General features: G+C 36.7%; 1 long non-coding RNA gene across 3 annotated transcripts; it reads right to left on the bottom strand.

Annotated features, from left to right (window-relative positions):
* Nucleotides 1-7,230: 7,230 nt before the first annotated feature.
* On the bottom strand, nt 7,231-11,817 carry LOC113344387. 3 transcript variants are annotated; one of them, XR_003357787.1, is made up of 13 exons: nt 11,266-11,817; nt 11,003-11,128; nt 10,793-10,900; nt 10,603-10,670; nt 10,321-10,515; nt 10,113-10,222; nt 8,867-9,008; nt 8,718-8,768; nt 8,453-8,636; nt 8,209-8,291; nt 7,868-7,985; nt 7,682-7,784; nt 7,231-7,589 (listed from the first exon to the last, which is right to left on the bottom strand). It is a non-coding gene; the product is annotated as an uncharacterized LOC113344387 (long non-coding RNA). The 3 variants fall into 3 exon arrangements; XR_003357785.1 differs by having other exon boundaries at nt 8,209-8,636; XR_003357788.1 differs by lacking the exons at nt 10,603-10,670; nt 10,793-10,900 and having other exon boundaries at nt 8,209-8,636.
* Between the last annotated feature and the right edge of the window lie 5,606 nt (nt 11,818-17,423).

Raw genomic sequence — 17,423 nt, 5'->3', positions numbered from 1 at the left:
GCTCCATGAACAAGAATTCCAGTTTGTCGCTTTTTAGGAAATTTGTAAGTCATGGTTTGGCGGCTACTTTCCCATGAATTCGATCTTAAAGTATACACGTCGAGTAACTGATCAGTCCCATGATATTCTACAATGTTTATTAACTTGTAATCACCAGCCTTGTAATCATAACCAAACGCATTGATCATGTTGATAAAATAATCATTCCAATAATCATGTCGTGATTTAGGTATTCCCTTGTACTCTTTAGTTGCTGGGTTACACAAATAAATAATTGTCTCAACCCCAATATCGCTCCATAAGCATACCAGACCATTACATGATCCTAAGAATCGAAAATTCCAAATGGAACAACTGAACGGGTAATCCACCAGCTCAACAATTTGGCTTTCACTTGCATTTATGGACGATAACGAATCATAACTTATAGATTTAATTATCCATTTTTCTTTTCTACTGTCATAGCTTTCAAACATGAGATTATAGTTATTTCTTTGCGTAGCGATATTAAGATGCATCTTAACAAAACTAGGGTTTGTAATTATCTGAAACCAAGATTTGGAAACACACTTCCAGACATATGTTGATTTCACGGGTACCCTAAGAAGGATCTCAAGGTAGATCTCTTCGGGAACGCTTAACATTGCTTCTCCTCCCCAATCTTCTTCAGCTTTAGGTTTCTTGCGGGTACGGCTTGACGTTGCTTCTCCTCCGACTTCTGCTCGGCGCAAGAGAGATTTTTTGTTTTTGGTAGAGAAGTGCCGATCTTTTCAACTTCAAGGGAGTAAGTGTTTGGATAGGCTATGAGAGGGCCACGTAACATGGCCCGTGTTGTGATTATATGGGCTACGTACGGGAGGTTATGGACCGGTCAGTCAAATGCGCTCCAGTCGATTTTTTTCTCATCAAGTCTTGTAGAAGAAGAAGATACCATCAGACATAACCAATGGGTCTAAGTCAGATCCAGAAGGCGAGTCGGCAAAAAGCAAACAGGTTATTAAAGAGGTGCAACTGCAAACCATGGAATGATTTGGCGAGAAACTCATTCTGTAGGATATTCTTTAAATGTCGTCGAACACAACATTTTCAAGAACTTCTAAGTTGCGTGAGTTCCACAGAAGCGCACATTTACACAATACTTAACTGTAATATAGCGAGGAGTCTCCTTGCTTTAAGACATTAACCCCATATATACTTGTGTACGTAGACACGGAACTCGTTCTGTTTTTGTTGGATTTAAATGCATTTCGTTATTTTAGTTTGGTAAACATATCTCAATTCATTGCACATTCGATACATAGTGATGCTCATGCTCGATCCATCTCCATGGGACCATATTTTCGTCCCAAACTTGTTTAAGATCATCACTAGATTATTGATGGTTTTCTTAGTTCTCATGGACCAGATATTTGCAGGATTATTCTTACGTGGTCCTATAGTAAATTGCATGCATGAAAGAAGGAACATTTAGAATCATGTACGTTAGGGAATTGGGGGAGCCAAGTATGATGATGGCGCATGGGGAAATCGTACCTAGCAAGCCAAGTGAAGACAATAACTATTGCTTTTACATATACGAGCAGCAGTCCGGAACTTATGCATGAAAACTATCTAGGTTGGCCTTTAAAGTTTTGTAAAGATTGTACTGGAGTTATCTAATCTGGACTAGTCCTTTTCTGATTTACATTGGAATTGGATCAATTAATCTTCTAGTAGATTATATAGATTATTGCTCCTACACATTTAGTGGTATTGTCACATTGCCAGTTTGGATGGTCTAGTAAGTTCTTGCCTTCTGGTTGAAATAAAAGGTAAGTTCTACCTTTACCAGCGGATACGAATTAGACTTCGGTTTCTGTGTCCACAGGCACTGGGGTCAAAAATGCATATGCATGAAGACTTTTTATACAATTAACTTCCATCATGAAAAGGAAGGGGTGGTAAAGCCATAAGAGAAACGAAATAAAGATGAGACAAACGTTATCAGGAACTTCAGAAATTACTTGAAAAGTGAAAACTGAAATTCCCCTCCAAAGAAAATACTACAGAACATGTTTTCATTATAGGGACTATTCCTTGAGAGTTGGGAATCCCTAATTCTGCATCAAAATATTCAAAATGGGAAGTAAAAATCACAGTGCCGTATTAATCCCGTGAAAAGGTATATGGCAATTTAGGTTTTGAATTTGCCATAACATTTTGGCAATACTAAATGTACTTCTATGACTAAATATAGGAAAAATCAGAATACACTCATACAGATCTTGCCAAGATGAAGGTCATGAATATAGAAAAAACGTTGAAGCCTTGGTATAATTTCCCTTATTGTTAAAATTTCGTGAAACGTTGTTCTTCTTCTTCATGCTCCTAACCATTTTATTATTTCTACCGGCATAAATACCCGAATTGAGTGAAACTAAGCTTTCCACAAAATTTATTGTATCATGTAGCCTTAAACTACTACGAGTAAAATTCTTTGGTTCTCTACCCCTTGAATGCTTTTGGTCATATAGCCTTGACCAATAGCAATACATCAGTAGAAACTGACCATTTTCGAAAGTCTGTAGAAGTCTCAACCGTGGCCAAAATATCCACTGATACTTTCCTGCTGGTTAATGATATAAACTCGAGTCCAAGATTCTTGCACCCCGTAATCTCGCATCATCCAAACTCCAAAATAATATTAAGAACTACGAACAATTAAACAAAGACACCCTTCCAAAACTTCAATGCTATTATATTTCTCAAAGATCTCTTTAACTTCTATCAGAAGTTGCGATGCATTGAATTTCTCTTTGCTGATACCCATAGAAATTATTAACTTGGGAGTTCTTCTCACGCGCTTGGCCGAACCAGTGAAAGGCTCCGTTAACAAGAATCCCAGTTTGATCCTCGTTAGGAAATTTATAAGTCAAGATTTGGCAACTTTTCCATGAATTTGATCCCAACGTATACATGTCGAGTAAATGACCAGTACTTCCACGATAATGGACCACGTTTATTAACTTGTAATCATCAGCCTTGCTATCATAGCCAAAAGCATTGATCATGCGTATGTAACGTTCAATCCAATAACTATGTCGTGATTTAGGTATTTTCTTGTACTCTTTAGTTGGTGGATTACAAAAACAAATGAATGAACCTTCCCCATTACGATATCATAAGCCAACCAGACCATTACATGAACCTAAGAATCGAAAACTCCATTTGTCCCTGTTAGTATTTGGTCGGTCAGGTTAGGTATCTCGACCCATGACCAAATCCATTTAGTATACCCGCATATATTGGGCTGATGAATAGTTGAATGTGTGAGACGTGGGAGAATCAGTTTCTCCAATCGGTTTTGACTGAGAAGTACTCGGACGACTTCTTCCACTTCCCTGAACGGCATATATAAGAGCATAAGTTACTCTTATCTATGTTAAGTGAAACTGCTGCAAGGTTTAGGGTTTACAAAAAAACAGTATCTCTTCCATTACTTCTCTAGGAGACTAGGTGTGAACAAATAATATATTCTCTAGTAGATTATATTCAAGACTTCACTGCAATCAAAGAACGAAGAAGGATTCTCAAACAAGAGGCTTGTAACAGCAATCATTCCGCAGGTAAGTTACTATCCGAATCCATTTACTTTGATTCATGTTTTCGTAACAGTGGCATCATGAGCTGTTTAGTATTGCTTGATTCGCCTTTTGGAGTGTTCTCTGTTCTGATCTCCGTGTGATGATAGGATTTTTATTTTTCATCATATGCTTAATTGAAGTTTTTATATTTTTGTTTGATGTATGCAATGGAATTGGGAGTTTCTGTATCTTTGTTTGTTGTATGATGATTTGGGAGTGAAGTGACGCATGATGATTTTGTATCTCTGTTTGATGTATCTCCTGTTGATTGAGGAAGTCCCGTATTTTTTCTCGAATATGCTCCGTGTATGTTTGGAAGAAACAAAAAATATTTTGTGTATTTTCGGGGACAAGTCAAGAGTCCAGCGTCTATGGGATGTTCTGTAGACTTATTTTCATTGGTTGAATTTTTGTAATCTTATAGTTTGACCATTTATGCTATATGTATATGCCTTGATCTAGTTTTTGTTTTCGTGTGGATCATTCCTTTTGTGTTTTCTTGAAACTCCCATGAACTTTCAAACCCGAGCAAAAGGATACAATTAGTAATGGACTTAGTGCCCAGTATTTAGGAATTGTATCAAGGGGTATTATATATTTTTTATAATAAATCCATAGCTCTGTAGCTATGCATACGTCTGCTCGGTACGATGGCAAAAACCAGAAACGGTTGTGTACTGTGTTCTGGTTTGTTTTGCTACTCGCGTCATTTTTGATTAGTTCAAAATGATCTTTGAGATGGGTTCTTAGTTGTACAGTGAAGCAAAATGATTTTGTATCTTCATGTTTTTTCTATACCATGATCCTTGAATGATTTATATTATCTTCATGTTGTTTGTAAAAAGAGTCACCATGTTTTCCTTGTTGTATGAACCATGTTTTTTACTTTCTGAAACTCCCATGTGTGTCTATACCAGAGCATGAAGCAGATAAGTCCTAAGCGGGCTTGTGGTCTAAATGGACTAAGTGTCCTGCACCTTAAGCGTAACTTTTGGGTGGCTATATATATTTGTTATGTAAATTCCAAAGTTGTGTCTTTTTGGTGTATACAGTGTGTTTCCGGCAACAGTATACTACGTGTATACATTGCTTCTGGATACTGTGGAGATGCTCGTGACATTTTCATTAGTTGAAAATGATTTTGTGGAATGTATACGTTAGGAAGCAGTAACATGCTAGACGGTGTAGTGTCTTTTTCTCATAACTTGCTTGCTAAATGAAAATGCTTGACATGAATGATATGATCACATGTTGTTTTGTGTGTGTTTTGACATGCTAGTGAAATGACAATTAGTGGTGCAGTTGGTTTAAGCTATGTGTTTTACCAATAATTATTTGTCCGAATTAATTAATAAATTTGGTGTTGAAGTACACATTTGGGTGATGATTATGAGCCTAGCGAAATTTTCGATCCTAAATTTATGTGTAAATGTTATTTTTATTAATTAGATTTTGAGACAGTATTTCGAATGTACACATAATAATAATGTCAATATTTGTGCATAATACGTGTAGAAATGAGTACCGAGAATTTGATTGCTGATCTCACCAAGGGATCCAAACTAGATGGGAAGAACTATGACATGTGGAATAGGAAAATTCAGTACCTGTTCGACTCCAAAGATCAAACGGAACTGTTAACAAATGAGATGGTCCGACCTCAAGAAGGTAATTATGTACAAGCCCGTCGTGACCTTGAAGCCTACGAAGCTTGGGTTAAGAAAGATCATCATGCACGCTATGCTATGTTGAGTAGCATGAATGATGATCTAATTGGAGAATATGAGAATTATCCAACATCCAAGCAAATGTGGGATCAACTAAAATTTGATTTTGGTGGTACGTCCACTACTAGACTTCGCAGCTTAGTGGTGAAATTCGAGGTTTATAGAAAAGATCCCAAACATTCAATGACTGAATATCTTAGGATGATGTCATCATTGATACGTGATCTAAAATCTGCTGGGAATGTTCTTACTGATGAACAACAAGTTTTAGCTGTGATAAGGTCATTGCCTGATTCTTGGGTGCATATGAAGCAAATTTTGACTCATAATGAAGGCATCAAGAATTTTTCTGATATCTCTCAACACGTTGATCTTGAGACTGAGCGCCAAGAGGCGACATGTGTGGCTGCCTTGTATGCTCAAGGTGAGCGCAAACCTCAGAGTAAGCGAAAGAAAGATAGCCGAAAAGATGTTAGTAAGGCAGAAAAGACATCTAAGCGCCGTTGTGGCAAGCGAGCTGGTAAAAAGGATAAGTCCAAGATGAAATGTTACAAGTGTAGAAAAAAGGGACATTTTGGCCGTGAGTGCACTGAGCCGAAAAAGGTACGTTTTTCACCTAACTCCGTAAACATTTGTGTTTGTTCACATGTATTGGTTGCTCACTCTCTCCCTTAATGGATTGTAGATACGGGAGCAACAAGACATGTAGCTCGAGATCGAGCGGGGTTCGTAAATTATCGACGTCTTTCACGTGGTACACAAAGAGCCTACATGGGCAATGGCTCAAGTGAGGAAGCTAGGGAGTTGGTACTTATCAACTTCATATGCGGTCTGGACGCATTTTAACACTTCATGATGTGCTCTATGTACCTGGAATTCATCATAATTTACTTTCAGTTATTGCACTTCTTAGTTTTGGATATTCTTTTAAAATCAAAGACGGTAGGTTGGACATCACTTATGATGGTAGTTTGTTTGGACAAGGTTATTTAAGCAATAACTTCTTTAAATTAGATTTGTTTAATTCTTTCTCTTCTGATGTTTTAGTAACTAATGCTAGTAGTAGTGTTGTTGATGATTGTATGACTTGGCATGCTAGACTAGGCCACATTGGGCAAGATAGGATGACAAGGTTAGCTCGAGAAGGTCATCTTGGCTCACTCGCTAAAGTTTCCTTACCCTTTTGTGAACCCTGTCTAGAAGGCAAAGCTAGTCGAAAGCCTTTTGGTAAGGCTAAATGTGCTATTCAACCTCTTGAGTTGATACATTCTGACATCTGTGTACCTATGAATGTTAAAGCTAGGCATGGTTATTCCTATTTTCTTACATTTATTGATGATTATACGCGATTTGGTTATGTATATTTGATCGCTCACCTCTACGAAGCCTTGGATTGTTTCAAGCGCTTTGTAGCAGAGGTTGAGAATCAAACTGGGAAGAGTTTGAAGACTCTTCTACTGACCGTGGACGCGAATACTTATCTGATATGTTCAAATAATTTTGTGAGACAAAGGGTATAACTAGGCACACTAGTGGAAAACGGAAGTTCCGCGACCGTCAGGACAAGTCATATATACGAGTTATACGACCATTATTAACCGTCTCTGTTGGGGTCTCTGATAAAGCGTAGCTGTTTTGTACGACCCTTAGCCGTGTGTCTCAAAATAACGACTGATTTTAAGGGTATGAGGTACACCCTAAACCGTGAGTCTCAGATTTAAAATAATATAAAAAAAAAAATTGATTCAAATTTGCTGAAATGCCTTAATAGCTAAATCTGAAATAATCTGACTGCATCAAGGTCAAGTCAAGTCTAATGGAAGTCAAGTCAAATGAAACTCAAATGAAACTCAGATGAAACCCAATCTGAAATTCAAATATAAACTCAAACTCGAGAATTCCATATTCATTCATTCAAAAGGAATTTAAATTAAAGTCAAATGACACCCAGACTCAAATTGAAATGAAACTCCAAATAAACTCAATCTGAGAATTCAACATTTATTCCTTTATCTACTGGGTTTAAATTTACACAAAAATGGATGAAATTCTGAGTTCATAACAAGAAACTTGAAGGTAAGTTCAATATGTTCAACCTATATCCAGCTCGGTGACAAATCTATGCAGGAACAAAAGTTTCTTCGGCCCTCGAGCAATAGATCGATTCATGACATCAATGATTCATATTCAAGTCTGGATCCTTATAGGTTCTTTCTTTCACTTGGGTTAGTAGAATTCCCTGAAAAAGGAAAATAGACATTCACAAAATTAAAGGTGCATTGTTGTTCTCAATCTGAAGGTAAATAACTCAGCCATCTTCTAATGACTCACCTAAAATGTCCATTTTATCAATGAGTTCCTGGGATCCAAAGTAGCAAAAACCCTGCAGCTTGTAACAAGTTCTTGGCAGAAACCGACTTCGTCTCTGTGAACCCTGCAAAAGAAAAATCCCTTGCATTCAACTGATAATCAAAAATCATAAACAGTTCATTGATAACCAAGGGACTAGGTTTAAACCTTAAGTTATGGCTGATACTCTACTGGAGCACCAACCTTAACTCCTTCAAACTCTCCTGGTGCTCCACCTCTTGGACCACCAAATCTTGCGAGTCTGTCACCACCTTCTTAATTAGGCCTGAATACACAACAACAAAATCAACATCAAAATTCAAGAACACATAACAACATCAGAAATCGAATTCACATAACCATTTGTGGTTAATTTGCATCTTAACCTTCACAATCATAGATATCAACAAAGGAAGACATGTTTAAAAGCTATCTAAATGTTAATACGGTATTTTCCAGTGTGGAAGCAGTAAAAACAAATAAAATTAATCAAGTGAGGAGCATATTACCTTTGAAACCTAACAGCGTATGAATCCAGTGTATCCCTCAAAGCTCCATAACCATTTGCCAGACTGAACGCAGCAACTCCGGGCTTGTTGTATCGAATCAAAGATGAAAGACATCCATAGAAAATACATAAGAGGTCATAAGTATTTCAAGTGATGCCATTGAACATCAACCAGCCTCAGTATAGATAATAAAGCTGCATATCTAAACCAATGACATGCATACAGAACAGACGGCATATATTACTTGCATGATATTACACCAAGTGCGGTTCGAGCAGTAACATCTGGATCTGAGATGAGATTAGCCAGAAGGGGTTCGATCTTCCATTACAAGTTGCTGAATTTTATGATTGCTTTGAACTATGGTAGTTATAACCTCGGCATGCTTTTCTTGGATGCGTGCACTCAATTACCAATTGTACGCAAATCTATCAGGCACATACCAAAACATTAATTTACATACAACACGAAATCAAATATCACTAAGTCATACAAAGGAATCAACTTACCGTTTGCCATGTTAATGGATTCAACATGGTCTTGCAATTCGTCCAACAGATCTGCAAAATCAACAACCAATAAGTAGGTTACTTAAAATGACACAATGATAACAGAACAAAACCCAAAGCGATAACATTTCATGTTGAATCTAGTATACCTTAGATATCTGCGGAAGTAACATCTTGATCTTCCAATATATTCTCAGGAGTCTTCTTAACAAGAGTAATCTCTTTCATCCTTTTGACCACATCAACCGTCTGAGCTGCATAGCTTCCATAAACTATCTCTTATCTTCCTCACTGCAGATATAATAACAAACAAATTTCATCCAATGTAAATGACATAGTTATCGAGTCGCACTATAAATTCATGCTCTTATGAAATTACTAGTTTCACTAAATTACACCTAACGATTCTCAATTCTGCATTACATTCTTGTAGACTTGTCCAATTTCAGTATTACTCTAAACAAGAGTTGATACCACATAAAGATGCATATTACCTAAAGTATTGCTACAGTTGAAGAACATTACCACATCCTACATATACACATGGCATCTTTCACACGACAAACATTAAGACTTGTATTCTTATATATGATATAGAATGTGCATAAACAGAGAGTTATAAGAAAGTCTTGACAAATAATAGAGAATGTGTAGAGAGTTATGTGCATGGATAATGTGCATACACAACTTCAACCGTACTGAAATAAGCACATTATCATTGCCCAAAACTTAAAAGGTGGAGACACACACACTTAACTATATACACTTATATATTTTTAGTGAAGTGAGACTCTTAATTTTAACCTCATATTACCAATATACAGATGAAGCTAAGAATCTCAACAATCTAAGATTCTCACCAATCTAAATATTATATTATGCAACAGACTAGCCGCAAAAAGGAAATAAAAACTTATAATAGCTAAAGAGAGAAGAACAAAGAAATATCTCAAAAAAGGAAGTTTTTATAATAGTGATTCGCACCTGGTCCATTTAGTATAAAGTATAAACCTAAAGTGCACTTACAGAATTTACAGAACATTATGGGACTCTATATTAGGGCATCATCAGACCTATTTAATACAAAACTGGCTCATTATTAAAACCTATTACAACTTTCTGTACATGGTTTTAAAATCGTGTATGACATTCACATGGTCAAGTGTGAGCCAAGATATCCTTGCATAATCTTTTTAGTACATCCAACGGAATTTTGGATGTCTCATTTTCATGTTACATTATTCAAATGGCTCAAATTTCTGAAATTTGGAAACCTTAAAAATAACTATTTGAACATCAAACTTACAAGCGTCCAAACTTATTTTGAATAATTATATTTGATGTATCAAAATAAATGGAACAAGACCTAGGAATCACTAACTTATGTTTTGTTACCTGCAACTGCCATCCCAGAAGCGGCAACAAGAGCCTCTAAAATACCAACACCAACAAATGGAGTCGTTCTCAAAATTATTGTTCCATCTTGAAGCTTCCCGGTTACTTCACTGAAAAAATATAAACACATGAGCTTAGATTAATTCTCTCATTCAGCATCATATGAGATCATATTGAGCCATTTCATACATCACACTATTTGGTTTACCTTTGGCAACAGTTCCATCATTAGGTTTCTCATATCCCTCTCCTTCTTTAAGAATCTTCTTTATGACTTTCTTGTCAGGAGTTACTTCTGTCACGATCTTCCAGGAGAGAAACTCTAAATAAATCAGAAGAGTTGCATTTGGTGGAACAGCTGCCTCCCGACCAGAGGCTGGTCTACCTTTCTCTTCAAATCCATCTGCATCCAAGCATACAAACACCATCAAAAAAGGTCCACATCTAGAGTTACAAAAGAAAATGAAGATCGAATATGAATAGAACCTACAAAAGCCAGGAATTCTTGATAATTGTTTTATTCAATTCAAGGAACAAGAGTCAATAAGCTTTTTCTTCCTACAAAACAACAACAATAAAACCCCAAATTCACTCATTCAATCTTCAAAGTGCAAAAACTAAAACTCAAACAAAATCAAATGAAGTAAATCTATCAAATTCACTTGACCGAAATAGCAAACCTGAGTGCGTGCAACAAAGTACTAAGTATATAGAAACACCCAATTCATGTATCATCAGAATTTCGTAGTACACACAAGATACGAAAACATCAAGTGAGTTAACAGCTCCTGAAATCGATCCAAAAACATCTCCTTTACCACTAAAACCCATGAAATCAGAATTTTTCTAAAACCCAAATTAAAGACACAAAAACAAACTAATTAGCTCACCTCACAGAACAGAAGCAGTGTAACCAACAATCTCTTAGCAAACTGAGCCATCTTTTACTTCATCGCTACCACCACACCATCGTTATCAGGAATGACAACACGAACCAGTTGAAGTAAACAGCAACTCTAATGAAGAAAAATAACACTTCAACCGAAACTACAAATAGGAAAATCAAGAGCTTCGAAATTCACCCTAACCCTAATATTAAAAATCAATTTTTATAGTTGAAAATGATGAATAAAATTGAGACATAGATAATTACCCCAATGAATCGTAAGACGGATTTTATGACTCCCCAAATCTCAATTAGGTCTCTCTATAATCCACACAGAGAGTGATCTCAAAATCACACTCTCCCAATTCATAAAAACCCAATCTCAAGCTCAATCCGATCAATCAATCAGTCATGATTTCAGAATTCTTTTACAGAGAATTAACCACAACTCGAAAACTCAACAGCTCCGGAGACAAATTCCCAATCTGGAAAACCAAAATCGAATTCATCCTCTCCGACATTGAAGTCTCATACGTCCTCCAACAACCAAAATCAGATGCACCACCAGACTCCAAAGAACACAATAAATGGATAATGGACAATTTCACTTGCCAGCACGCAATTCTGGGCACACTAGAAGACGATCTCACAACACACAGACTACCATTGAAATCGATTATTTGTTTAAGGGTATTGACCTCTATTTTACCTTCCGGATCTGGATCCATTGTAGAAGAAGAAGATGGTGGAGGTCGATCGAGAGAAAATTAATGTTTAAACTTACGGAGAGAGAAAAGAAGGGCGATGCGTTCTGCTATAAGTTAGTGAAAGAGGCATGGGAGAATAAAGATAATGGATACAGAGATAAAGATGAGTACAGATACATCGATAATAACGAAGTCACGATCAAGCCGTACATTCATCTAGATCAATGGCTCAAATTTCAAATATTTTTCAGCCGTTCATCTGACTACAGATACATCACTAATCATGGGTAGCGGAATCGGTCTCTGAATGAGGGTAAAATAGTATATATTTAGAGACTGTTTTTTTGGAGATTGGAATTTTTTTTGTATTTTTATTATATCGAAGACCGCTTTCTTTTGTCAACAGTCTGACTATCGTCAATGAGGGTCTCTGATGTGGGTGGTAAAACACTCATTTTCCATTAGTAGCAGCTTACTATTCCCTACACTCCGCAACAAAATGGTGTTGCAGAGAGAAGGAATAAAACATTATTGGATATGGTTAGATCAATGATGGCGCAAACCAAACTCCCAATATCTTTCTGGGGGGATGCTATTATGACTGCGGCCTACATTTTGAACCGTGTCCCGTCACAGTCAGTTCCTACCACACCATATGAACTCTGGAAAGGCGAAAAACCCAATTTAGGGAATTTGCACCCATGGGGTTCAGCTGGTTTTGTTCACAACACTTCTCACACGTATGGGAAACTAGGACCTAGAGCAAGAAAACTTATCTTTATAAGGTATTCTGATTGCTCAAAAGGTTATGTGATGTATGGTGAACATCCAAGTGGAGGAATGACTGAAGCAGAGTCCAGAGATATTGTTTTCATTGAAGATGATTTTCCTCGCATCAGTGACATTAACAAGGACTTGGAACTCTTTGAAATAGAATAGAATGTTGACATCTTGTCATCTTCTAGCGAAGGTAGGGAATTAGTTTCTCAACCTATACCCGCTGAAGATAGTGGGAGTGATCTTCATCCTAGCGGGAGTATAACACTAGAGCCCTAAGACTTTGAGACACGCAAAAGTAAGCGTCAAAAAGTACCCCGTCGTTGTTTTGAGATTGAAGGGGGAATATTAATGTCTGCTGCGAGTGTTGAGGATGAACCTACTTCTTATGAAGAAGCGGTTTCATCACCTGCTAGCCGCAAATGGATTGTTGGCATGCCGAATGAAATAAAGTCAATGAAAGACAATGATGTTTGGGATTATGTTGACCTTCCGCCTGGTCGAAAGACTATTGGAAACAAATGGGTCTTTAAAATTAAATGCAAGGAAGATGGTTCAATTGACAATCACAAGGCTCGCCTAGTAGTGAAGGGATATACCCAACATGAGGGTATTGACTATGAGGAAACTTTTTCCCCTGGGGTGAGGTTTTCCTCAATTCGTCTCATGCTTGCTATAGTCGCACATTTGGATTTAGAATTGTACCAAATGGATGTTAAACCTGCATTTCTCAATGGAGAACTGGACGAAGAGATTTACATGTCTTAACCCAAGGGTTTTGAGGTCAAGGGACAAGAGCGCAAAGTTTGCCGTATCAAACGTTCTATTTATGGCCTTAAGCAATCGTCTAGACAATGGTATATGCGTTTCCATCAGTCTATCACCTCTGTTGGTTATGAGATGATTGAGGAAGACCATTGTGTGTATATTAAACGATCCAAGGAAAGTATTCTTATCCTGGCATTGTACGTCGATGATATATTGTTAGATGGTAATGATCTTGAAGATATTGTCGCCACTAAGAAGTGGATGTCCTCTAATTTTGAAATGACGGACATGGGTGAATCTAATCATGTATTAGGTGTAAAGATCACACGGGATCGCTCAAGAAAGATTCTTAGTTTGTCCCAAGAGACTTACATAAAGAAGATTCTTGAACGTTTTCGAATGCATGATTGCAAACCCGTTGATACTCCTATGGATAAAAGTTTGGTCCTAAGTAAAGATCAATGCCCAAATAATGAAGAAGAAAAGAATTATCACTACGGGAAAAATATACATCTACAACTGGAGATTTACAACACTTCGCTATACATCGTAGAAAGTCCTATGTTTTACAACTGGTTTCAAATGAAGAGTTTTCGTATATCATCACTACCAACTCTTAGGAATAAGGGGTTGCGCTAAGAAAACAAACGACAACTCCTTTAGCAAAACTGTTGTGACGACATTTAGGTATAACAACTTTGTTTCATAAGTGTAGTGACTTAGCCTATCACAATTCTCACAAGTGTTGTTGAAGAACACAAAAATATAATAATGAAAAATACGTTAGAGGGGAGATTCGAACATGAACCTAATGCGTGGATGTCTAGCTCATCAACCATCCTTACAGTTTACAAGTTTAGTTTTTTTTTTTTTTAATAGAAACATATAACAACACTTATAAGTGTTGTTGAAGTTAAAATATAGAATGTGGGAAAAAATGAGGTTTGGGGGATTCGACGGCCAGGTTTCGATCTTGGATCCGGGTACGCATACAATATGCAGAAATATGATTTTTTTAATGTTTCGTAGAATATCTCGAAGGAATCTTACCTGTAAATGGAATATTCTGATGGAATCTTATCTGTATATTGGTGAATTCATCGTTCCTATAAAGTTTTCGACTTATAATAGTCCAATCGCGACCAACTATCGAGCTCAGAGCCTGGTTCAGTGTCTAATTTGTGGTGTGTTTAAGGTTTCGGAGAATATTCCGATGAAATCTTACTTGTAGATGGGTGGATTCATCGTTCTTACGCAGTTTCCGACTTATTGTAGTCTACTCGCGGCCAGATTTTGAGCTCGTAGCCAGGTTCAATGTCGAAGTTAACAAATTTGTGGTGTGTTTAAGGTTTCGGAGAATATTCCGATGAAATCTTAGTTGTAGATGAATGAATTCATCGTTCTTAGGAAGTTCAAACCGACATTGAGCTTCAAATTTATGGATTCGATGATGTATCATGCTAAGTTTGAAGTCAGAACTCTCCCAGAGCTTCATGATTCATAGTTTCTATGTCGTTATACCATATTTGAAGTTCGAATCGACTCTGAGATTCATATTTATCGATTTCGATGATGTATCATGCCAAGTTTGAAGTTAGAACCCTCCTGAAGCTTCATGATTCATAGTTTGTTTGTCGTTATACCGAATTTGAAGTTCGAATCGACATTGAGATTCATATTTATCGATTTCGATGATGTATCATGCTAAGTTTGAAGTCAGAACCCTCCTAGAGCTTCTTGGTTCATATTTTCTATGTCGTTATACCATATTTGAAGTTCGAATCGACTCTGAGATTCATATTTATCGATTTCGATGATGTATCATGCCAAGTTTGAAGTTAGAACCCTCTTGAAGCTTCATGATTCATAGTTTGTTTGTCGTTATACCGGATTTGAAGTTCGAATCGACATTGAGATTCATATTTATCGATTTCGATGATGTATCATGCTAAGTTTGAAGTCAGAACCCTCCCAGAGCTTCTTGGTTCATATTTTCTATGTCGTTATACCATATTTGAAGTTCGAATCGACTTTGAGCTTCATATTTATCGATTTCGATGATATATCATGCTACGTTTGAAGTCAGAACTCTCCCGGAGCTTCATGATTCATAGTTTCTATGTCTTTATACCATATTTTAAGTTTAAATCGACTCTGAGATTTATATTTATTATCGATTTCGATGATGTATCATGCCAAGTTTGAAGTCAGAACCCTCTTGGAGCTTCATGATTCATACTTTATTTGTCGTTATACCTAATTTCGAATCGACATTGAGATTCATATTTATCAATTTCGATGATGTATTATGCTAAGCTTGAAGTCAGAACCCTCCTGGAGCTTCCCGATTCATAGTTTGTATGCCATTATGCCACATTTGAAGTTCGAGTCGACACTGAGCTTTATATTTATCAATTTCGATGATGTATCTTGCTAACCCTAGTTAAAATAAACCGAAAGCAAAAAAATAAAGCACAAAAGCACAAATCGAAATCACAAAAAAAGAACAAAAAAACACACAAAGAGATTCATATTTATCGATTTCAATGGTGTATCCTGAGAACCCGAGTCTTCCGGTGTGAACTAAAGCTACTTCATGACATGTATGGATAGTCGAAATTACTTCACAACTTATGTGACTAGTCGAAATTCAATCCGGAAGCACATAGAGAAAGCACAAAGAAACACACAAAGAAAACACACTTTCCTTGATCTGTATGACAGTCTCAAATCAAATCTCCACCGTCCAAAGATATCCCTAATCCGTATGACCATATTTAAATCAAATCTTGGCCGTTTAAAGATAGGTATATAGAAGATCAAAAGAAAATTTCTCACAGTTTCTTCATTTTCCTCCCTTATCTTCGTCTCTAATCTTATCTTCCGCCTCCCTTGCAAAAGAAAACCCTAACTCACCACAGAATCTATTTATCGATCACTCTCTTATGTAAAAAAACTTACGGAAGTTGTAGATCGGTTCTTTCAAATTGCAATGGCTTCTTTGAAACTCATTTTCTCTTCTTATTCTCTCTTTTTCATTCTTATTTTTAGTTCTTCTTCTCTGCTCTTCTTCAGTTGAAAATCGAGAGGTGAAATTGAGGTATGGCTTGAGGAAATTTAAATCGTGAGGATGTATAAAAGAATAAGGAGTCTGCTAATTATGAAGAAGAAGATTGAGTCCTGTTATGAATCGAGAACTAGGGTTTTCTCAGTGAATCGTTAATTGAGTTAGAAATGGAGAAATTAAAGATGGGTTTTGTGAACACAGTATGATGAGGAAGAATTAGTGATTGATGTGTGAGTTTTGTAACTTAAATTATGCGGTAAATGTTTTTTGAATCTCCAAGTTCTGTTATTGATTTTTGTGTTTTTTTTAGTTTCTCAGGAACCCTAGTTCCCAATTTTGTTTTGTAACTCTTAGTTCCTTCTAATTTTGTTTTGAATGGTCTTCCTTTTTAGCCATTTGAGGTCTAATTGCGGTCTATTTTAGATTTCTTCTGTCTTCTAAGCTCTCTATTTTGAATCTGATTTGAATCTTATTTCCTTTACATCAGGACAGAGGAAGGCTTAAAGTCTAACTTTCGGAAGGACTCTCTGAGGATTGCAGCTTAGATGTACAACCTGTAATTAAGTACAGACAAAATGGCGTTATCTTTTAACACATGGAAGTAGAGAGAACTCAATCACTCATTCAGGTATATACTGACAATAAAAAGTAGCTTCAATTTACAAATCTGTTGTATTTCTGATGTGTTGGTATGATTTTAATGTTGGAGGGGTGTTTTGGGTGTGAGAAGGTATTGACTGTTTGATCTGGGTTGATACAGAACACCACCAAGCTGGTTGGAGATTTCTTCTCCTGAGGTTGCTGTTGGAATCGGTCATGATCTTATATCCACCAGGTGTTTTTGCTGGTAATATCGGTCATGATCCCCACATACTGTACATGCTTGGTGCTGTGCAAGTCTTAGGTATCCTTGACAAGCTAGATGTGCTCCGCGTTAACTTCTTACAGAGGGTTATCTTTGTTTCTACGAATAAAAGTGCTTTTTTACTCCAAAATTGGTATGTTATGTATTCAGCTTTTGTTTTTGGGTTCTGTTTTTGATCTTAATTTTCGTTTATGATGAACAGTTTGATAACCTCTAAGTATGCTGTCACTTTCCTATGGTT

Source organism: Papaver somniferum, unplaced genomic scaffold (assembly GCF_003573695.1).
Source record: "Papaver somniferum cultivar HN1 unplaced genomic scaffold, ASM357369v1 unplaced-scaffold_76, whole genome shotgun sequence".
Classification (NCBI taxonomy): Eukaryota; Viridiplantae; Streptophyta; class Magnoliopsida; order Ranunculales; family Papaveraceae; genus Papaver; species Papaver somniferum.
This window is presented reverse-complemented; position numbering and strand designations above follow the sequence as displayed.